The sequence below is a fragment of the Platalea leucorodia genome (genome assembly GCF_965183815.1).
Source record: "Platalea leucorodia genome assembly, chromosome: 1".
Lineage (NCBI taxonomy): Eukaryota > Metazoa > Chordata > Aves > Pelecaniformes > Threskiornithidae > Platalea > Platalea leucorodia.
In genome coordinates, this window is record NC_138823.1 from 74,852,345 (window position 1) to 74,872,941 (window position 20,597).

A 20,597-nucleotide genomic window follows, 5' to 3' on the forward strand; every position below is an offset into this window, starting at 1 on the left:
TGATAAGCTCCATTTTATTTTCTTGACCTTGCTTTTTCTCACCTTATGGTGCCAGGTGCTGTGTTGCATTCCTGATGTTTCCAATACTCCTTTACATAGTGTCTTCCAGAGAGTACAGCTATGGGTGGAATGAAAAGATACAACCTAGTAAAACGTTGGGTGAAAATTACTCAGCTAAAGGTTGATTGTAGCTGATGTTGATTAAAGAACCAGCTGTGAAAAGGACAAAATTCTCACAGGTAATTAGCCCCAGCTGAACCCTGACCACAGTTTCTAGTCTAAACCCAACTGTGGGGGTGGAAGCTGGAGCTACTAGGGTGAAGGTATGCTTAGGCTATGTGTTTTTTCTATGTCTTTTGCTGTTGGATGGGAGTGCTGAGAGGTTGAACCAGGTAAATGCTAGAAGCTTGCAAGAAGTCAAATTGTGTAACTCTTTGGTAGTTAGTAACTCATAGTTATACAGAATAATTTTGTATTTTGAATTAAGTTGGACTATCTATGTGAACTAAAACCACTGAATTAAATCAAAATTGGATACTCACCTAGGAAAAATATGCTAAAGCTGAATCACTTTGTGGAAATATCACAACCTGCTGGACAGCAAATCAGACTGTTAGTGTAATAGTCTTTTCTGAAATTAATCTTTGAAGTATGTGACAGATAATGATAGTTTTTCCAAAAGCAACTCTCCAATGACTTCAGTGGAATTACTCATGACTGAAGTAGACACTATGTTTTGTAGATAGAACTTATGTATCTGTGCTTTTGCTCTCCTTTTGACGAAGTTAGAATCCTGAAACTTCATTGACACATAAATTATAGTTTAAGTGCTATTCACCTGAAATAATTCTATTTGTAGTACATTATCACAAATAAATCAAAGACACTAGGGCTGGAAGAGGTGATGTTCTGTTACACTTTTCTGTTCCCCCAAAATCATCAAAGAATTCTGTCTAAGCTTTAAAGCCTAAGTTTAAACAGGAAGGATTGATCATTACTCCAGGTGGGAATCCAAGTTCTTATAATGTTACTTGCTAATAAGTTCATTCCCAGGTAAGAGCTAGGAGAACTATGGAAAAAGGGAGCCTGGGAAACTCATTCCAAAGAGACTAGGATATCACAAGCAGAGATTTAAAAAATTTACAGTGTTAAGCACACAGTACTGTGAGTAAATAAGTAGGAATGGCATCTGCAAAAACTCAGGTTCCAGACCAGAATAACACTGCCTTGGAGCAAAATCTGTCTTTTGTTATTACTAATCTTAAATACCTTAAATTGTTATAAAATAGTTATCCTATCACGATATGTTAGGTAAAATATATGCGGGCTAATTTGTACTTAAAATATTTCTCATACCTTTACTCTTGGAAAGAGGTGGCTACTTCTTCTATGTGATGTTTTCTATCATTTTATTGTCTACTAGGGTATCTAAAGCTAAGCTGCATGTGCAAAAAACAGTCTGGAATCTTTACTCATCTGTTAAGTTGCTACTCCTCGTATCATCTTGCTCTCATTTTTAAGCACATCTCATACCTTTTTCTATAGTATCTTATGGTACTAACAGATCTACAAATGTCTTCCTGAAACTGTCATGTGGAAGGATACCTGGCACGTTCCCAGGAAGGTCTCAGGACTTTACAGATAGAAGTGACCTGAATAGAGTAACCAAAGTACAGGTTGCAAAACAGGTGTTAACTGTCCTGCAAGGAAGCACCATGATATAACTAACCTGACTATAAGGCAAGTGTTGATTAGGATTATTTAGGGTTCTTCAGCCTCATTTTGTACAAAGTTTTGATGTGAATGATAAGATGGAAATGTGTGGAAATAAATTTGGCTCTGAGAGCAGGACAGAATGGGATTTGTAAGTTTGTAACAACGTGCAAGCTAAAATAAGATAAAATACCCATAGGAAATTGTACCAGGACCTTTGATCATAGGTATTAGAAAGTTAGTGGTTAGGTAAGACAATATCTCAGTGCACACTATCAGCTTGTTAAATGCTTGTATATACATGACTTGTGCTGATACTAGTAATACATTAATTTCTTAGCCTGGCTCTGAAAGTCACTAGACTTCAGTTAAAACAAAGTCTAGTATCTTAGTCATGAATGCATTAAAAATATGAACTGGACAGTGATTAAAGTCTTGCAAAGATGACTTCTTAAATCTGGAGGGGATTTTCTGGTTCATTCACATTCTACTTGTAGCAGAAATCAGGCTAGTCCTTGCATGTTCCCAATATAAAAGTAAGCGACTAAAACCTGCCTATGTTCAACCCTCAGAGTCTCATTTCTGCTTTTACTTAGCTTCATCTTGGGATAATGGGTGTTCTTTCACTTGGATTTTGAAGCAGATCTGAATATAAACCAAGACTCTTTGTGCTAAGACTGATCAAATTAGTCTGTGATTCAATATGCTGGATTAAAATTAACAGCAGGTTTCAGCAGTGTCCATCTCTAAGAAGGATGACTTTGTGTAGTTCTTCAGTATTCAAATAGAAAATGTTTTGATCTATAAAGAAATGTGGCGTGGTACTTCATTATTAAAAAAAAAAAAAAAAGATTATTTTTTACTTGATCTCAGTTAATTTGGATTCTGTTTTGTCATCTGTATCATGGGACATATTACTACGTTTACCTCCCAGCAATGTTATGAATGTTTTAATTAAAAATATTAGAGAAACCTGATGAAAGCCTTGGATAATAATTGGTGGGAATGGAGTATCCAATTTCTTGAGTTTTCTTTTAATAGATATCCCATAACTAAAAGAAGAGAAATAGGAAAACTTTCCAGGGATGTCTAGTAAAGGAAAAATGGCACTTAATAGCTTCTAAAGCCAAACTGCTGTGGAAGAGAAAGCAAGCTGTGAGCTATTTACAGTGATTTAAAGTAGGATTTAAGTTTTCATAGAATATAGAAGAATTTGGATTTTCAATGTTAGCAAATTCTATTCTATGATCTATACGCTATTTTTAAGATGAGAACAAGTATGAATCTGGGTTGTCTCCTGCTGAGTCAGTTTCTTCTGTGGTAGTATTCAATGCCTCCAGCTATTTATTCAACACTACTAAATTAACCTCTAGGATCAGCAAGTTTAGTTAGATTAAGGATGACTGGTGTGGGGGGTAGCTTCATGCTCAACTATGATTTAACTACGGGCTTCGTTCGTAAACTAATTAATCACCATTTAGACACATTTCCTGCAGCTGTTTTAAAAAGTACTACAGAATAAATTTGTTTTCCATTGCTGTTCATTGTTCCCAGCTATTTGTTTATTTTGCCAATTTTAGAAACAGCCTCAGCCCAGGTTCTGAGATGGTATTAAGAGGATGCAATTACACTACGTGCCTGGGGATCAGGATTGGAAGGCTACTTGTGCTTAAGATGCATTTGATTTCAGTATTATGAAGACTAGGATTTCTTGTTCTTCCTACTTCTTTGTTAAAGCTGTCCTGTATAGTGCGCTTTCAAGTGCTATAATTGTTTGTGTTGCACCTATTCACTTTTAAAAGGATCCTATGCTGCAACTGTCAAAGGCAGGAAATGGAAAGGCTGAGCAAGCAGGGAATGCTAGTATCTGCAGTAACTTGAAAGACAAGTATAAGGTACGGTGGCTCTTTCTAGGTTACAAACTCAGCAGGAAATAGGATCCATCTGTTGTTGCCTTGAGGGAAAGATAGATTCTGCCCAGAAGGCAATTAATACAACCCAGGGAGCCCCTGCCTCCTCCTGATGTAGTTTACCTCCACTGGTGTTTGGCAGTAAAGGGTGGCACCTGCCAATTCCAAGGATTATCAAAGGATGTCTTTGTATTCAATTAAGGGCAGAGAAATACTGCTTTTTAGCATGGGTCAGTGACTTACCCAGACAAATCAAAGGTTCAGGTATAGACTGTTTGTATGTTCAGAAGTAGGTTAGCAAAACAGCAATCCATGTGAAGATTCATGAATCAAACAAGCTTGGATTATACCTCCAAATAATGAGAATGGCACCGAATCATGGAAGGAAATACAAAGTCACTCTGACTGCAATTTCAGTTGCAGTAATTTATGTACAGAAATGTGAAAACACTGCATTTAGGGTGGGAACTAAGCACAAAGTACACACAGTAGGCAGGACCCTATGCCCAACAAAATTGACAGAGAATGGAGGAATCAGGACTTTGTAAGCAGAAAATGTAAAATTTAAAGCTTACAATGTTTGGCCCCAGGAAATAGCTTTGCCTACAGTTTTTAGTGGAACTTCATGCAGGAGTAACAGTGCTAAGATCTAGGTTGCCAGATGATCTGCCCTAAGCTACAGACATTTGTTTATAGTGCCTGGCACAATTTGAGAACAGTGTTGGGAATGTAAATAGCTTAGTTAAGAAAAAAAATAAATCAGCAGTAATTCCAGGTAAACCAAACCAACTGGGCAGCAGCCTAGATCCATCAGAACATCTGGCCAAAACAGGTAGCTCTTGCTAGTTAGGTTAGGCATGCCTCAAATCTGAGTTATTGCCGTTTTAGCAGGATAAAGAGTGGAAAAAAAAAAAGTCTGATTTGTAGTTTACAAAAGTGTTAGCAAAATCTTAAATATTCTTTCAATGGAAGGTGGGAATGTATAGCAGAATATGAAGCAGGTTAGGTACATGAGTATAAAAATGCCTGCATTTGCTCTTCACTGGGGGACATTTTTACTAGGCTATGACATGCACTTCTGAACACATAGGTTTCTATAAATCCAGATTGCATAATTTAGCACAATCAGACTAGCATTGTTTTATTGCCTCCAGATTTAAAGGTCCTAAGTTTAGTAAAAATGTTTTTCATGATGCAAAGATCTTTTCAAAATATTATATGGAAAAACAAATCATCAGGCTGGATTTCATTCTGCTTTTGCTTACACTTGACAAAAGCTTTGCAACTGACTTAAGAGGAGTTGTATTTGGCCTTTCAGATACCTGCCCAAATAAATCTTCTCAGAACTTCCCTCTCCTTAGTAAGTGAGGATTTTAAAAACTTTAACACTTGTTTGACACAATATTATAATACTTTCCTGAAACATTGTCATGATTTATTTTGGAAACATTCTAATATAGTTCTGATGCAGAAATGCTAAGTCAGTCAATCAGTGTTTGTTTCCAACAATCTTGTTAGGATAACAAGTGTCCTGTAACTTTTCATTTCCTGTCAGTGTCAGAAAAAAAATTCATAATGATTACCCCACTGGTGTTTTCAATACACTTATATCAACAGATTTGCATTCTGATCTGAACAGTGAAAATGAAGTGATTGTACCTTGTGCTAGAAGTATGAATGTCTTCATGATGTTAACAGAATAACTTCCTTTAGAGGGTAAAGCTGAAAAAACTGTTCCTGAAACATAATATTTTGGGCGAGATCATAGAGGTCTATTTTACTTCCTTTTGTTACAAGCATTATGTTGTACTATCCTGACTGAGACTGTCTTAGCCTTTTGAAATATATTTGTTATAGAAAGCAGAGTTACTCAGATTTCTTTTACTCCTATAGAAAGGAAAAAAAGATCAAGGAATCAAAATGTAAGCCCTTGTTCTAATGTTCATTTGCAATATGGATGGACTTTAAAGCTGCAGCTCAACAAAACCCCAACCCCCCAGTTTTCTTACATTAAATACAGTTATTAATAAGTAATGAGAATAAAAGCAATTTTTGGAATAAAAAAATATAAAGAAGGTTTTAAAAGCTATCTAATATTAACCTTAGTGGGAGGACAATCATTTTTATTGACACAAAGGAGACAGAACAAAGACCTTGTAAAGGGAAAAAAAGTAAATAAAAAGCCCCATGAGCTACTACAAATGGAGACTGAAGTCAAGCTACCATAGCTGAGGCCTGTAACAGACTTAAATGTTATAAGGAGTGGACGCTCGTGGGAATTCACAGATAACTCTTTGTCCTGGTTTCAGCTGGGATAGAGTTAATTTTCTTCCTAGTATCTGGTATAGTGCTGTGTTTTGGATTTAGGATGAGAATAATGTTGATAACACACCGATATTTTAGTTTTTGCTAAGTAGTGCTCACACTGGTCAAGGACTTTTCAGCTTCCCATGGTCTGCCAGGTGCACAAGAAGCTGGAAGGGGGCACAGCCAGGACAGCTGACCCAAACTGGCCAAAGGGCTATGCCATACCATGTGATGTCATGCTCAGTATATAAACTGGGGGGAGTTGGCCGGCAGGGGGTGATTGCTGCTTGGGAATTGGCTGGGCATCGGTCAGCGGGTGGTGAGCAATTGTATTGTGCATCACTTGTTTTGTATATTCTTTTATCATTATTATTTTTTTTCTTCCTTTTCTGTCCTATTAAACTGTCTTTATCTCAATCCATGGGTTTTACCTTTTTTTTTTTCCCCCCCCTGATTTTTTCCCCTATCCCACCGGGTAGGGGGACAGAGGGTAAGCAAGTGGCTGTGTGGTGCTTAGTTGCTATCTGGTGTTAAACCACTATACTCTCTGACAGGAGTATAGCCTGAAATCTTATCCCCCCAAAATAAACTTCTTGGGGGTCACAGTGGTACTGCAGCACATTATACCTAGAGCTGAATTTTGGCAGAGAGGGTAGTCAAATGTTCATAAGAGGTAGAGATTAAAGACTGTACTCATAAGGTGGTTCTTCTTCATCTTCAGTGATACTGGAAATTTTAGAGGTATATGGAAAAGTATCAAGTTGACAGACACATGAAATACCTTTATTATAGGAGTGAGTACAGAACCTGAAGGCCTCTGCATAGAGAGAGGACTATGCACGATACCCTGTAGCTCTAAAGTGACTGGCTGATGTTTTTCACATATGCAGCTTCTAGCAAAGGCAGTGGGAAGAAAAACACATAACTGAATCAAGAATGTAAACATTTTGCTTATATGTTTGTTTCTTTCTCTTGCCTAATTTGTTTTACCAAGTTCTAGGTAGTGAAAAGAAATTAGCCCCTTACCTGTCTTCCATATTGGAAATCAATCAATGACTTGCATAGTGTGTGGTGTTGTATGGATTTGTAGAGGGGATAGGAGGGATGGGAGCCAGGCAGCTGCAGATTATACCTGGAGGTTAAAGCTAAAACTCAGTGGTCCACACTATTTTTCTTACATTCTCTTAGCTGAAAAGCTCATACTAAATCCAAACCACAGCGCTATACCAGCTACTAGGAAGAAAATTAACTATCCCAGCAGAAATTAATACAATATCTGTCAGAATTATTATGCCACAATAATGATAATCCTAAAATCATGCCATCCTAAAGTAAAGTACCTTATTAATAACTTCCTCTGAGCTGCAATGCCATTGGTAACGCAATGCATATACTAAGTCAAAATGGAACTGGGTGCCAGTGAAGGATTCCAACATTTACACCTCACGTTTTTTGTAGGGCAATGGACTGTTGTTTCCTAAGTGTAATAGAAAAAGGTTTAGTAAAAGTTAATACTTAGCTGAGTTAGGAAACAGCACATACAGCAGTAATAGCTGTTGACAGAACAACCATTCTAGAAAAGCTGAAGTATGTATCTGTCAAATTTAAAGGAAAAATATATGAGAAGGCACTCTGAGAAAACACGCACGTGACAGGACAAACTAGCTGAAAAATGTCAGAGAAACCTAGGCAGTAACCATGAAAGCAGCTCGAGATAGGATGTGAGGGTGCTTCTCTTCAGCTTCTGAAATATCATATGTAAAGCAGTTGCAAATATTTTCTTCTTTATTTGAAGTATTTGTACTAAAAAACCAAACAAACAACACCCCCCAATGCCTCCCCCCAAGACCAGACCACATTTTTTCCACTGAAGTATAAACATAAATTACTTCAGAGCCTGCTATTATTGTGTAACTCTATGAGACTGAAATAAAAATTAATTGGAGACTTCAGCAGAAGCTGAAAAATATTTAAGCGGCTATCCTGATTGAAGGGAACAGAAGAATTTTTCTTCTGTGTCCCAGTAGAGTTCTGCACTATTAAACCCAGCTTCTCTAGATGGAACCTGGGAGCATGGCTTTGTCTCTTCTCAGTGTGAAACATCTTGAGAGTCTCACTAAAAATGGAACTGAAACTATGGTTTGTCAACACCACTGAAATGCGAGGTGTGGGTTCTGTAATGTTAATCACTACATCTCATCCTTATAAATCAGGTCTGTCCATTTTCTAGTAATTTGACTACTGTGAAGAAAAGCACAAGAAAATAGTATGCAAGTCTTGGAAGATCAAAAAGGAAAGACAAAGAGCATCCTGAAAAGGCAAGGGCTGTTGCTTCTACGGAAACCAGACACAGCAAAGTTTGTGCAGGAAATGCAATATATAGTGGCAGTGTTACAGTGTTACAGCTCATGTTTACTTCTCAGGTCAGGTCTTTCTGCAAAGATAAGTTAGAAAAAAAGATATGGTGAATTCAGAGGTGGCGGGTTTTCAGCTTCTTTGGTTTTTTTTGTTTGTTTGTTGTTTGTTTGTTTGTTTGTTTTTCCTTCCAATGTATGAGGTCTGTCTGAAGGAATATGGAGGTGGGTGTAAGGAAATAAGGAGCTTAGCCTGGAGATTGGGTTAATTGGCTTTTGGATGAGTTGCCATGGCTCATGAGCATAGGAAAGGTAAATGAGATGTTGAACTGGAAAGGGCATGTCCCTTGAAACCTGTGTTGAACCTGTGTATAAACCAGTGACTCAGGGAGCTCGTCTGAAAAGGTAAAAAGTGAAGGTAATATGCATAGAAGACACCTATTTGTTTAAGAGATGCCATAGAACATAAGAGTTAGCAAGCAACCCCAAATTAAACAGACTTTTCAGAATGAAGTACATGTATCAAATAGTTTTATATAATAAGAAAGAGGCATTTCATATATTCATATGATATGTGTGATATGCTCACTAATGAGAAGTGCAGCCAGGGCTATGCTCAAATGCTAGAACAGTGGTTATTGCACCTGGAGAACTTTGTACTACAGAAATCAAAATTCTTGCAAGTGGTGTTGGCTGAAAATGGATTTGAGATCAATTCTGAACCTGAAAAATAAAATAAGCTGGATATAGCTTTTTGAATAATAGATCCTTTGACTACACTTACTGATTTATTTTTTGTTGACCTAATTAAAGTAACTGTATTTAATTACAAGAATCTATAATTAGCTTATTGGATTTCTAGGAAACATGCAGTCAAAACTGTAAAAACAAAACCATGCAGCGTAAAATGCCATATTTGTTTTTTTCATTCCCTTCCTTCTCAATGTCAGTTACGCATCTGTCACCTGTGTTGTACCACCTGGAAGGTTTCAATTAATTTTTCTACCTTTATGTTAAAGTGTTGATATGCATCTGCTGAAATATTTATCAAGTTACTGGAACAAATGTGCCTACTAAAATTTATATAAGAGATGAGCAAAAGTTCTGCATGACAAATGCATGTGGGTGGAGACACACACACAGAGTAACCTATTGTGATATGATTAAAATGAAGCATTTAATTAAATTTTTAATTACATAAAACTTTGCCTAGTTTTCAAAGACCTATGGGGAGAAAAAAAGTTACAAACTAACTTCCCTTGATTATTCTTTAGTAAAAATTACAGAAGCTCTGTGGGACTTCACAACAAAAGCAGCTTGCGGAGCTACAATAAAAAGAAATCTATGGCACATCCAATATATCTAGACAAAGAAGACCTGATTTTCTCTTCTAGATGACAGTGATTAATATATGAAGCTCCTTGGAAAGGAATCACACAGTGTGCTATAAAACTCAAATGATGTACAGAGTGAAAATCGCATAGAGCCCTGAGGTGCAAAATTCTGAGAATGCTGAAGTCCTCTTCTCTAGGAGACTGGGACATCTAGCACCAACTTCAGCATTCAGTAAACAGATTAATTCGGGTCACAAAAGGATAAGGAAGGGAGATGGAGTATCAGATTATGTGAACTTAATTTAAAACAGTTACTTTGGGATGCTGCCCACGGTGGAGAGGAGTCAATGTTTTGTGTTGGAAGTTTTTAGACATGAAGCAAAGGAGGACATTTAGCCTTGTTTATGAAGTCAAATGTTGGAGTAACTTTTGGGGCATATACTACTTCTTGTTATGAAACAGGGACAGAATTCAACCTATAGGGATCAGAGAATTTGAGTTAAAGTCCTTCTACAAATTTCTTTATGCGGACTTGTTCTGTGAAAAACACGGATAGGAGTCTGGAACCAGTAAACCCAGAAAAACTAGCCAGATTTATTCTGGCATACTGAAAGCAGGAATTGCCACGTAGTTTAAGACCTTTTTGGAAGAAAACCAAATAAACTCATAGTACTACCACAAGTGTCATATATGCTGCCCCATGTGTATAAAGTATTGCTTCATTACAGTTATTCTGAACAGGGAATGGCACCTATCACCAACTGCAGAAATCTGCTCTCTTGTGATTTCTGGCCAGTGTCAGGTGCATAAAGGGAAGCTAACTTTTCTGGTTATAACCCTTGGTTTGCTGCTTCTATTTTGGTCAGAGCTGTCCTGATCTATAACTTGGAGACATCCTCTCTGACTTCTGTGTGGTATAGCAATCACCTGCTGGCATAGAAGAAAGCAAACTAGAAGGAACTAGTAATCTGAGCTCTGTATCCTGATTAAGAGAGTTCTAAGTGAGCAAGATGCAAGATAGTTGCAAGAGTGATGTATTTTTATAGCCAAAGTTTTGCTTAACTCTTATTTGAGCATGTGCATCAGGGGGCAGGGTACAGAAGCTCAAGAAGAGCAAGACTACTCCTAAGGTTCTTACTGTAAGCAGCTTAGAATTTCAAAGAGAAAGTTTGGAGGAGCTAGGTTTCGTTAATCCTCTCCCACTGAGCTACTTCAGACAAGTGAGCTGAGAAAAGGACTCATGATTCACCCTTAACTCTTCAAAAGCAAGTGGTCTTTCCTCCATCCCACATTTCACTCAAGAATCCCACTTTGAGGGCAGTTCTGCAATACTCATGAGAACATGCTTTTACTTTTTATAAGAAAGAGATCATTGGCACAATGAGTGAAATAATTTTTAGCTTAAACCCATGGATAAGCATAAAGGAGCAGAGGTGGCTTTTGGAGATTAGAAGTAGCTTCATTGTTAAGTGCTACCTTCAATCAGTCTAATCTTCCTTTTTCATAGGCAGTGTTGCATTCTGGGTAGTAAAGTTTAACATCTTGTTGTTTGTCAGATGGCCTTTGTAGAAACCTCTTCTTTGCCGCTTTGCTGACAATGGGCAAACCAAATGTAATAGAACTTGTTGGATGTTTACAAGTATAGGGCAATGCTACCTAACAGCTACATTTAACAAGTATTTGAAAAATGAGTTCTTGATAATCTCATTGAAATGAGAAGGGTTCTAGGATGGGGAACACAGAATAGCAGTATCCCTAGAGCAGCAGAAGTATTGGAAAGAACAGATATAATGATACAAACTAGATTATGTTGCTTGGTAGGTAAGAGAGACTATCTTGTCTGTGAATAGCTGAGCAGGTACCCAATATATATATGAAAGCTTGAATTATCTAGATTTTCAAAACAGAGCAAGTTCTCGCTTCTTACAGACTTTCATCCATCATTTAACTGAGCATAACTGTGTGATGTATTATTTATTCAGAGCTGATTTATACACTTATTGTGTTCATGAGATTTTGTTTGGTTGCTGACAGACCTGAAAAAAAGGCAGATGATCTAATGTTTTCCCATGAGTATAACAAATCATTAGAATGAGGGTTTGTTTTTTTTAAAAAAAAAAAAAAAAAAAAAAGCCCAGCTGATGGACATAAATTAAAATGAAATCATAATATCTCTGGTTCATCAGTTACTTAATTAGATGATTAAAATAGAAAAGTATTTTTCCTTTTCTCTTGGGAATGAAAATCCAATCTACTGGTATCTGTGTTATTCACAAAAGTAGTGGTGGTGTTTTTTTTAAACAAAACAACACATCAACACAACTACCTACAAGCGAACTACCAAACTGTATAATTTGATGCTTTGATCAATAGAAAGTGTTTAAAACTTCAACACTGATTACCAGGCTGGACTTCAGAGATTCTAGAAGAAGCAAGCTTCAGCTGATGTTGTAGGTACAATTGCTCAAGTCTCATTATTCCATCTTTATTTTAACAGCCATTTGCTTATTTTGCAGACTAGCACTATTTAATGCAAATAGTGATCTTGTATTGATCTAAAGAAAGAGAAAAACAAGTATCTTGATGGTTCATGCTATAGTACTGTTGCCACACAAAATAAAGGTTAATTTTGAGGGCAAGGAATTTAAAGAAAAAATTCCTAATTAAAAAAAAAATAAAATCTGGCTTCAAATTTCAAATGCACAAGCATGTTATTTTAATTAAGGACAACTTTCAGTGCATTTTTTTGTTTCATTAAACATGTGTAGTTGTATGTTACCCAAGTTTTGGGTATGAGGAAATGTGTATGAATAGAATTTAGTAAAAGAACAAAAAGATTGTTTTTAATATATTTTCTCTGGACTATGTAATGTGCAGAATGAAATGCATTGGAACTACTCCCTAGTATAAAGTTATATGATTAAGAAAAATCTTTACAGGCCATATTTACAAGTTATAGGCATGAATACTTAAAAAACACCAACTCTGAGTGGTTTGAAGATAACCAGATGTTTAGTAGAACATTACTTTGTAGTATGAAATAGTTCCTTAAAAAAATCTAATGCCTAGTGATCAGTATTAGGGAATGCCGAGTAAGAAAATTAAGTTCTCTGTGTATCCTGCTTGTGGTTATTATGAAAATACTCTGAATTCTTGTGTCTGTGCTCAAATAAAGGTGCTGAAAATTTAGAAGGTACAGAGAAGAAGCATGAGCTAAAAACAACAACAACAACAAAAAAAAGTAAAGACACAGGGAGCTCAAACTGCGTGTTTTTTCTGAGATGGAGCTGCAGGGTGATCAGTCTACAGGCAGTTCAGTGTGAAAAGATGAAACTATTCTTTAGAAAGCTGACAAAATATAGTAAGATCCCATGTTTGGAAGTTAGACTAATACAGAGTAGAAGTAAAATATAAATATCTTGAAATACATTTTAACTACGAATCATCGATTAAGTATCATTTTGGTGGATTCTTCATCACTGGAATTCTTGAAGATGGGATGTTCCTCTGCTGTATAGTATTTAGTCCAAAGAGGAATTACTTCTCTTTTATTTCCATTAGAGACTGTTTATCTCTGTACTAAAACAATATTAATACTTTCTTACAGCTATCTAGAGTGAAAGGCAGCTACTGAAACAGGGCCAGGGATTACTGAGTCCAATTAAGCTTAAATAAATCTATATCAATACTTATAATTAATCTTGTTGATTAACTTTGTGTGAGTTTCTCATACTATATTGTCCTGGACAGCTTTTGTGTGCTATGCTGATGCTAAGAACGGAGAGAAAGATAGAAAAAAGAAAGTAGTTGGAGTTTCTTGTGCCAACATTTGAAATCCTTACAAAAATTTATAGGAACAAAGCAGTCTGGTGTTCACTACCTAGAAGGAAGCTCTTCGTATAGATAGAGGTAATGTGTGGATTTAGTCATTACATCTGCTTTGATACTTGAGTGTAAAAAAACTCTATAAACACAGATATACAGAACAAAGCTTTTAGGTGGACTTTTCTAAGGTAAAAGATCTGTTAGAGTGCTTCTCAAGTGCATTCTTAAGAAGAAAAATTAAATTACAAGAGAGCCTTCTGATTAAAAAAATTATTGTGCTGAGTCTTCTGAAGAAATTTGAGTGGATTATTTTGAAAAACTGGCCAATTTTCAAGGAGCAGTTAGCACAGTGGGAAAGGCTATAAGTTGTAACTATAATAGTATCTCTACAGGCATGATAAATGTATCTGTGATTGGACCAATTGTGATTTCATGGTCTGAAGCATTATGAATGTGTCAGTTTTGTTCAATTGTTTCCAGCAAAGTGACTCCATCATATTGTTCATGTTTTTTTTTTTTTTTTTTTTTGGGGGTGGGGGGGGGGGGGGAACGACAGGAAATCAAAATGAAAGGTTTTAAAATTAGATTGTGTACTGACTCCAGGCAATTGGTCCTTGTCCAGAATAATTTTCCTATCTGTTGATAGATTCTTGCTGTAATATTCACAATCCATTTGTGGCTAGTCACAGCCCATTAACCATCTGTTCCTTTATTAAGCAACTTTATTTTTATAAAGTAAGTATTTAATTTTAATAAACTTCATCTGCTAAGCATTTATCTTACACATAATAAGGAACTGTTTCAAACATGGCCACTGGGCCATATAAAAGTAATAATATTTTTGATGGACTTCCTTGGATATAAAAGGGAAAGATACTATTAGAATAGTTTGAAAATCTGAAAGTATTTAAAATGCAGATTATTGTAAATAGTACTATTTCTTTAAAGTGTGATATGAACAAAAAGTTTTACATGATGAAATATCTGCCTAATTTAACAACACATGAATAGAAAGTGAGCTGTGGAGTGTAGCTTTGTTTTTATAGATTACGCTGTACAGCAAAGGTAAGATCTGCTAACAGCAATATTTATAAAACACTTCAAACATGAGGTATAGATGTCTAATGTGTTTTTACAAATCCATTTACCTGTATTTTTTGTTTAAGATGATTTGGCAAACATAATGAAAAATATCAACCAACAGCCATGAAATTATATCTATGAAGTTTAAAAAGCATAGCATGCAAGAGGCAGAAAATAACAAAATTAAGATTGCTGGAGTGACCCTCAGATTCAAAATGTACACATGGGCATTATGATAATCTTTAATTATGTAATCATAATTTATTTCTGACAAATTTCTGAATGAGACAGAACTCCCACAGAAATTCACATATGTGCCAACCTGTAAGATTATGGAGGAACACTTGGGCTTGTAGTATTTGAATTTTCCAGTAGCAACAAAATTACTAGTTTTCTTTTGTGGCACACTACGTTTTTTAATTTAGTTATGTAGAATAATAATATAACTTATTTGGGCTATGAAGGCTGAAGATTCTACATGTAATTAGGAATTTTGGTTGAGAAGCTCACCAGCTCTGGTCAGTTTGTGGAGAGCTCTGTCCTATTCACCTGTCTCCTTAACCCAGTCTCTTTTTTGTTTTTCTCAATACTGAAATCTTCATCTACTTACAAGTTATCTTGGGAAAAAACAGTGTTTATGCGATTCTTTTATTCCTTTGTATTTTGGTTTCCTTTTTTTTTTTCTTTCCACTTACTTTGTTTCTTGGCTCTTCATTTCTTTCACTTAGTTTCTTCTTTAAAGATGTTCTCCTGCAGCTTCCACTGCAGTTGGTCTGGTTAGCATAAATCTGAATATTGTTTTCACTCCAGGAAAACGTTTGACTTCCTATTTTGAATTCTACAGGAAATAGTAAGGCTATAGAGATAAATGCCTGTTATTGTGTTACATATAAAATAATAAAATTTAGACTAATGACATCTACTTTAAAGATAAACAATTTGGTTTAAGTAAAACAGTGTCTAAAAGGATTGCTGTAGCAACATTGAAGAATTGAATCTTGTAGAAAGGACTGTGGAAGCTATGGCATTCATATTGTCTTGGAAGTTCTGAACACACATATATTTTTAAAATTTTCTCTTGAAACAGAAGAAAAACTTTCCATGGGATGAAATTTCAGAAGCTTCCATGTTTAAAAGTGAAAACATAGTGACCTTGTGGTTTTAAGTATTTGGACACAACTAGTAAAAGAAGTTCTTATAGCAAAATTTTCTGAATAAACGAATCTTGTTCCATTCCCTTTGTGGCATGGACCTTATCTTTCTGTAACTTCTGAATTCATGTATCCAGTCTGTCTGAAACTGAACAAGGGATAAAGGTCTCAAAGACTAAGTTCCACCACATTTTATTAAAATAAAGGGCTGGCAAAGAAGAGAAGCTTCTACAAAGATGTTGCTAAAGGAGCTTAGTGCTTATTAAAAATTAAATGATATGGAAGTTTAACATTATGCCACAGAGGAAGCCAATCTTCATTTTTTTGTGGCTCATGGAATTATTAGACTGATTCAGCTCATTTTTTTATTGTTGGCAGTTGCAGTGCCTTCAGAAAGTCATAGCACAGAAATCAGAATTTGAAGGAGCTATGCTCTCAGCTGTGAGACTGTTTAATAGTTTAGAATCTTTAGCTTCTCAAATTTCATCTTGTGTATAACTGAACTTTCAGAACAAAATCCCAGTAGTTTAATGATGAATTTTATTTTTTTAAGCTCCAATAGCATTCCAGCAGTGAGACATTGGTATAGTCTGATTTAAAGGTTTAATAGCAGCCAGAAAATTCTGGGTTAATAATAATACTAGAAAAAACAAATAATACACTGGGAAAACCACCATATGTGTCTAGATTTCAGAAAGTATCCTCTCTTTCCGTTGTTCCTGACCCCACTGTATTGTGCTTTTTAGTTTATTAGCATCTCATGTCACCCCCTTCATCTTTCTTCATATATATAGATTTGTGAATGCAAAATATTCTTCTTCCCAACTGGCTGCTTTGGTAACCTTCAGCTCTCTTTTGGTGACCAAGAATTTGGCACCAATTTCTCACTAATGGAGAAAATATATTGCTAATGAAGTTTTAAGTCTGTGATACTAATTCTGATTTCAGCTCTGTTTATCTTCAACATGGTATTTAAAAGAAAAAGAAAGGAAGCTATCACCTCTCAGCTCTGTTTAGGTCAAGTCAATACATGCAGACGGAACATGATGAAAATGGAGATAAATATTTAAAAAAAAAAATCGGTCTGAAAAATGAAGTTGGATGAACTCCTGAGTACCCTCCCAGCTCTCCACCGGTTCAAAGAGGGGAAAAAAGCTGAAAATTGAAAGAACAGAGCACATACAGAGTCTGGCTTAACTATTTTAGACCTCTGTAGATGTATATATGCTTCTGTTTTCCTAGGCCAGTGAAGATGGTCTTGGAAAGCCCTGCATTGGAGTTGGGTTGCAGAAACAGTTTGGAAACATATCCCAAATCTGTAACTGAAGTACTATGTATTTGGAATTAAAATCCATAGCTGATACTGAAGCCCACTTCTGATATATATTTTGGTTCAGAAGCTGTTTTATCAGCAAGACATAAAAATATATCCTAGTACTAGTTAGAAAGAATGTTGGTTCCAGGCTAAATATAGTCAAGTCAAAATAAAAGGTCAAATATGTAGGTTTATTCCTTTTTTTTAAAAAAAAAAATATGTATTCAACAATAGGCCTTGGCATCAAATATTTTAGACCACACTCTGAAAACTGAGTGTGTAGAGATGAACTTACCACTGTCAGGAAAGGGACTTCATCTTGAACATTCAATGGAAAACTGGTATGAACTAAATTCAATTTTACTTGGGTTAATATTGATTTAAACGTTTGCCGTCTTCTTGCTTTCAGAGTTGCCCATTCACTTCAGAGAGTATGATCAAAAAGTTCTCTCATCCTGAACGAAAGCACTATTCATCTCATGCAATACTAAGCACCTCACCAGGTGTAAATTTGCTTTGCTCCATTGAATTCAGTGAAACTGTGTCAGTTTTCCATGGTTGGCAATGTGGCCATTTTAACTTACAGAACAGGTTAAATTCAAAGAGGTCTTCAATCACAAGGTTTAATGAAGAATTAATCTTTCATCTCAATGTTGCCCTAAATCCAACCTTGGCTGTCCTTCCCCTCAGCAATATAAGCAGCACCAGTCTCGTGATACAAGCAGCCATCTTTTATTGCTTTATATAGCTGTTAAAATCAGGTAGTTAACAACTAAAGAGAGATTATTTTTCTTCATTTATAGAGTGTTTATAAATTATGTAGAGTTGTTTTTTGTAGAAGGTTGCTTAGTAGACTTTCCCTGGGAGTTGCTATAGTAACACATTTCAATAATTGAACCTTAAAGGTAATGCCTCATTTATGTTGAAAGATAATGCATGCAAAGAGAGTGAGTATAGAAGTCCTTTTACTAAACCTTTTAAGGTATGTTTAAGAAGAGGCATTAAAAGTGGCAAAATTCCTGAGGGTTTTTTTTTTTTTCAAGTTCTATTTAAAAAAAAAAGTGCAAGATAAAGGCTTGTTCAACAGCTTTGTTGCACACAGTGATGTTCAGAAATAATTTGATTTTAGCATAGCTAATATCAGTGACAAGACTTGAGCACCAGTTGTGTCTCAGGTAGGATAGAGCAGAAATGAAAAAGCATATATTTTCCAGGTTTGACTTCTAAGGGTTGCACTGTGTATTATCATCAATATCAAAACAAGATAGCGGGATAGTGACAAATTGCACTGTCAGTTATTTTCTCCATCTGAATTGTCATCATCTACACATTTGCAAGATTCTTTCTTACTAAGAAATTCCTGTGCAAACCATCAACTGATCTATTTCCATGTTCTCTAGTATTTAGCAGTACCCAACAATACTAAGCCATATTTAAAGGAACCTGTGTCCTTTAACTTTATAGTTTTTGCCAGGGATGGTGGATCTTCTCATGCTGCACTATGTCTGCCTTATAGCAGTGTCCCTGTAACAGTAATCTTAACACTTATTGATGACAGTGACACTGTGATACCCTTAATTCTTTGTGTTGCATGCTCAGTTTTGCATGTGATGTTGTATGGTTTTGGTATGGTGGATTGAATTAGTTATATCCACAAATCAGTTCATGTAATCCATCTGGATTTAGTTGAGGTTCTGGTTAAAAACATTCCTGCAAACTTAACAGAAATGATAAAATAAGAAAAAAATCTTATACTGCAAGAAGTCTGACTTTGTAGACAACATACACCACTGGAATTTTAGCAGAAGAATGTTCCCCAGAATGAAAGGTTAGGATTTTAAGTATTTCAGTGTACAATTCAGGGCTTGGGGATATAACAAACAGAAAATTAAGTGGAACTTGTTTACCAGTATTGCACCTGCTTGAGATATTGCTGAGACAGAAATTGCAAGTTTGGTTTCATTTAGCTGTACTTCAGAAGTAACATTATGGATCTGAGTGTGTGCTAAAGGTGTGACTGTATAGTACACATCATTTGGGAGCACAGTCAGAGCAGTGGGCTTTTCTATCCTTGAAAGCTCTGTAACTAAAGATATAAATTTGGAGATATACAAGGTCACAGCTGGAAGGAAGGGCAGAGCTGAGATACATTAGGTGCTGTTAAAGTTGTGAGAAACATGAAGTATGAAGCATCAATTTATGTTGTTCTGAGCCTCTTTCTGCATTCAGAATTTGGTCACCCACATTCAAAAAAGAATCATGATGCTACAACTTGTTGAAATAGGAAATATACAGGTCTTCTAAGAGGAAAATCATAAAGTGTTTTACTGTACTGTTTCATAGATTAAGGGTACATGTGGATTTTGTGAAGAAGGTACAAGAAGTGGAAGGAATAAAAGTACATCTGCTGACAGAAGAATAATGGAAAAATAATATTCTTAGGTTAAATCTTTATCATTCTATAAAGTTATTTTATACTCTGAGTCCTATACTTGAATGGATTTTTAAATGAATACAGGAAGCTATGAGACTTTTAATAAGGCTGATGTTAAGGTGAAATGATGCAAGCTGGTTTTCAGCTTCATTGAAGACTCTTAAAACTCATCCTTAATAATGTGGCAAAATCCTCAGGTTTTATACAGCATGACAAAAAAATGGTAATGTATTTTGCTTTGGAATTGGCTTTGACGGATACTGCCAGAATACAGAGAATATTTTCTTCTTCAGGATAAGTCTGCAAATAATTTTCTGATTTTTCTGAGTTATATTTTTTGTAACAATTTGAAAACAAATCTAATCAAAAATTAGAAGCTCACTGCAGGAGTCTGGCATTTAAAATTTGGCCAATTCAATTTGTGGTTTATGTGGAATTGTCAGATTTTATAGAATTCAGGTTCTTGCAGTTTTCTGTCCAAAAGATCAGCTTTAGAAATGTTTATCATTGCAAAAAGGTATAGTGATATACAGTAAAGGAAAAGGAATGTGCCTTTAGCATTTAAATCTACCACCGATTCTGTTCAGTTCTCATTGGAAATTATTTGGGTTTGCCCATTCTTAATCCTCCAACATCTGAGTTAGTTTGTGTTGTTCAGGGATTAATGAGTATCAGAATATTATGGCAAGTAAGATGCCAGTTCTATCAGGGTCCATAATCGAGGATACAGGCATGTTCTTTGGCTGAAACAGAGCCCAAACTGTAATGGTAATCCTTTGCATGGACAGAAGGAGAAGCATAAAATCAGCACAAACTTCATCTGTGGTAGTGGCATCCCCTTTCTAGTAGGGAATATGTAGTACCTTGGGTGCAAAAAGATAGTCATCTTTTTTCCCTAGCATGAGTAATGGTTCCCACTGCCTTTTTAGCAACGCTTGTAATAGTCCAGCAGATATTGTAACTTGGACCCCTGGCAAACACCCCAAAACTGGTATGTCTGGCAAAATCTTTAATCTGAAGGTGTCTATCAATATGCTTTAATTTTGAAATGCGGGGCATATTAAGTTTCAGTGTGGTTCAATATTTTTTTTTTCCGTTGTCCATTTCTGATGCGTTTGACTTCTGTTACATCAGATAAATTTACCAATCAAAGCTGTTTAGTAAGAACTAA